The sequence below is a fragment of the Triticum urartu genome, chromosome 1, assembly GCF_003073215.2.
Source record: "Triticum urartu cultivar G1812 chromosome 1, Tu2.1, whole genome shotgun sequence".
Lineage (NCBI taxonomy): Eukaryota > Viridiplantae > Streptophyta > Magnoliopsida > Poales > Poaceae > Triticum > Triticum urartu.
The window spans coordinates 491,034,808-491,038,846 of NC_053022.1; the positions used below are offsets into that span (position 1 = coordinate 491,034,808).

General features: G+C 44.2%; 1 long non-coding RNA gene across 1 annotated transcript; it reads left to right on the forward strand.

The window, feature by feature from the left end:
• The first annotated feature begins 600 nt into the window (after positions 1-600).
• On the forward strand, positions 601-2,275 carry LOC125536315. The gene is made up of 2 exons (XR_007294986.1): positions 601-1,264; positions 1,487-2,275. It is a non-coding gene; the product is annotated as an uncharacterized LOC125536315 (long non-coding RNA).
• The last annotated feature ends 1,764 nt before the right edge of the window (positions 2,276-4,039 follow it).

Here is a 4,039-nt window from a genome sequence, read left to right on the forward strand (position 1 = left end):
GCGCAAGCTACAAAAATAGTAAACCGTCCCAATTAAGGTGCCTTGTCATTTCTGGTGAAAGAGAAGATGCCGGACACTGCACCAATTAAAGTGGCTGCAGAAGCAGAATGGCGCAATAACAGTACATGTCCAAGTCTATTGGTTTTGCCCCACAATTTGTGTTGCAAACCTCCAATATCTGGACCGCTTAACGCGTCGGAGAGAAACAGTAGGCAGCAAGGAGCTTCGTCAAGGGGTGCTCCTGTGCTGCATGCATGCTGGCCGATGCTAGACATGGGCATGTGCACGCTGGCCAGAGCAACCGAGGCCCCGGCCGCGCGTGACGCTCCGTACGTCGGTGTACACTGAACTCCCACGTGTATATGTGCCTAGGCACTTCGTGTACACTGTACAGTATGTTTCATGGTATAAACTCCAATACTAAGGCCCTGTTTGTCTCATAAGTTCTAGGACTTTTTTAAGTCCCAATTTATAAGTCTTGAGTCCCTACTTGTTTGTTTACAGGAACTTATAAGTCCCGAGTCCCTACCTGTTTGTTTACAGAAAAAACTTATAAGTCTATGTTACCCCTAGTAATAAATGAATTACAGAATAGTGACAGCCGAAAAAACACTTGTTCATAACATTTGTTCACACAAACGAATTAACACCTGTTCGTGGCAACACTTGTTCATAACAACCGAAATAAGAGAGATTACATGACAACCGAGATAACAGAGATTACGGCCCTGTTTGGTTAACTTTTAGGACTTTTTTTAATCCCCTCAGCGTGGGCGTCCCTGGCGGATGCACTCGCGGATCATCCGCCGGATCCGCTCCCTTGAGCTCTCCGAAGGCGAAGGCAGGGGGAGATGGGAATGGGAGGTCGGTCCTATGGTACGCGGCGAGGGACGAGGGCCTCAAGGCGCCGCTGCGGTGGGAGAAGAAAGCGCGGAAGTAGACACCCGGGGAGCACCTGCTCGACCCCGCCGAGCTGGAGCGGCTGCGGCAGGCGGGATGGAGGACGGGTCGGTGCGGGCCAAGTAGGCCGGGGTGACGACGAGGTGATGGAGGGTGTGTGCAGGGTGTGGTCCGGCTGCCAGGATCTTGCCGCCTGCTGAGTCGTCGAGCCGCAGGGTGGGGTGACGGAAGCCACGACATTCCCGCAGCAGCCGGCGGTGGCCGCCTCCGGTAGGCGGCACACGGGCCCTCCTACCGGCGTCGCAGTCGGCAAGCGAGCCTGCGAAGTGGCATGGTGGAGCGGACCCGGCATTGCATTCATCAGGTATGTTCTCTGCCCATATCTGTATTGTATGTCAGCCTCAAGAAGTACCCCAACTCTCACCTCGACACCGTGAAACTCAACAAGTTGTTTGTGGCCATGCTCCGTAGCAAACAGCTTCGGTGATTGATTCATATCTACCTCTATATCAGTTGACATGATTCTGCATCCAGTGTAGCATTATTTTCAAGATCTGATTTCTGAACACCTCTTGCTATAATACAGGGCCTCCCTTAGGTGGTATCATGTGAGGTACAAGGCTGAGGAGACTGTCAAGGATTTGATCGCCAAGACTCCCGAGTTCAGTGACCAGCTCTTGATGAATATCCTTCAGTACACCTGTAAGTTCTATAGCAAATGGTTGTAAGCAGTCTCAGTTCAACTAACAGTATTTGATGGATACCAAGTACTACTACCGATCATCCGTGTAAACTATCCCAACTCTATATTAGTTCTAGCAAATATTCTGATAGAAAATAATCGATTTCAGAAAAAAAAAACTGCAAAACTTGTAAGTTTATGCAATTATGTTGTTTTAATCTTTGCACTAAGAATTTCCATGCCTATATTTTTTTAGGTATTCTTAGCAATTCGGATTGTACACTGAAATTTAGGTGCTTTCCGAGAGTTTACTGTACAATAAAATGATCTACCTTGCAATATCATTTTTTATCACAAATGAAGAAATTCAGAGCATCTAAGTCTTAAATTTATCTGCTAAAATATTGATATTTATACTTCATGTTTGGGGTTCTATTCATGAGCACTAGGCACTTCTCGACACTGCCACAATTATTCTAGAACCTCTTTAAATTTGCAATGCTCATCAGACCATGTCACGTGTCCAGTATAGGTTTTCCAGTCAACTATTCAAATTATCGACTAGGGACGATATTTTCAGTCCTACTGAGTTTGCAAAGGATGCGCCAAGCCAAGATTAATTATGATTTTTGTAAATTGCATCGGTTTACTTATGTACCTGCTCCTTAGATGATAGTGATTCAGTCATGGAAATTTCATTGCTTTCTTCGAGTGTCCGGAAAACTGATTCAACGCACGTTTGCCAGAAACTGTAGATTAGCAAGTCTAACGCGTGTTGAGCATGTCAGTCTATGTGTGGGATGGAGTGAAACTGTAGATTATGCTAGAGACGAGTTTCCAAAAAAAAGTCTTCAAGACGGCGCTGCTGCTGCTCCTTCTATGGGCAAAGTGGAGGCTGCAGTTCGAGGACTTCAAGGAGGAAAGGAAGACATGGTTGCTTCTTGGAGAGGTGAGTTGTTTCCTTGCAGAAAAATAAATCTCTAGAGTTGTTTAACTGAACCTTTTCCACTGTCATTGTTATGTTGAAAAAAAAACTTGCACGGATTTTTATTGGTCACTCAATGCCTAAGCTGTTGTTGGTTAATTTGAAATTGGACTGTACTGCAAGAGTCCATAAGATGTCATTTCTAGATGTGGTAGCTAATTTCAGAACTTAGCACCATTTTCTAAAAATAGGGCTGGGTAGTATGAGCCAACCACAGGGGAGGATATTTCAAGAGAATAAACTGATTGTAGTTGCCGAATTGGTATTAGTAAGTTGCTGTTCCAAGTTCCTAGAGAACCACTGGGGTTCTTTTGTTATCTAAAAATGCTTCTAATGTGTAATTCATCTAAAGAGTGTTTTAGTATTGTGATTCAGCCCTCCTGCAAGCGGTCATCTTGGAGCTTTCCATTGCCTCCCGCAAATGTCATCTCCCAGCTCGTGGCCTTGCCCCCAAGTTTTTTCTTACTGTAGTACGCTGCAAAAGCTTTGCTATTGGTTATTTTAACTGATCACAATACTCCAAAGAGAAACCGTGATAATAAGATTTCCCCTTTTGTGTTTTCTACAGAAAGTAGTCTCCATGCTTCTCAAATCTGGGTGCTGTTTTGTCCAGAGGCTTCCATTTACAGAGAAGCACATCGATGGAGAAAAAAGGTGTGGTGAAAGGCAATCTGTTTCAGGTACATACTCTGCACTGATTAAAACATATGAGCAAGGTTGCCAAAATGATATTCTATCTCAAAATGTTTTCTAAAACCTGGCCTCATAAATTTTGTTGTCTTATTATGAAGTACCGTACATATTTGTTCTCTACGTCTTTTTGTCCATAGCTTTTGGTTTCAATCTCTTCATTGTGTTGAGATTTTAGAAGCATTGAGCAGTCAAATGGCAAGTACAAGGAACATTATCACTATAACAGGGAGGTTGAAATAAGAAATTGAGATGATCACAAGTGAAAGTGCGTTATATCGACTAGAGGGGGGGTGAATAGGCAATTTTTATGAAAGTCTTCGAAACGTGGAAGTTTCGAAGACAAACGATAGAAATAAACCTATTACCATGCAGCGGAAGGTAGACTACATTAGGCAAACCATAGTCAAGTATTCAATGAAGTGAAAGCACAATGACTAATAGCAGCAATGTAGTAAGGATCAGGTAGGAAGATATTGTGAAGCCACACAGAACACGCAGTCACTCAGTGAAGACAAAAGATAGTGCAATCATACAATGACTTCAACAGAACCAACAGTAAGTGAAGGGAAGGGAAGGATGAAACCAGTGACTCGTTGAAGACAATGATTTGTTGGACAACTGTACGTCTGGTTAGGGCGGCTAGGTATTTAAACCTGAGGACACACAGTCCCGGACACCCAGTCCTGAACACGCAGCTCAGGACACCTAGTCCTCACCGTATTCCCCTTGAGCTAAGGTCACACAGACCTCGCCCAATCACTCTGGTAAGTCTTCAAGGT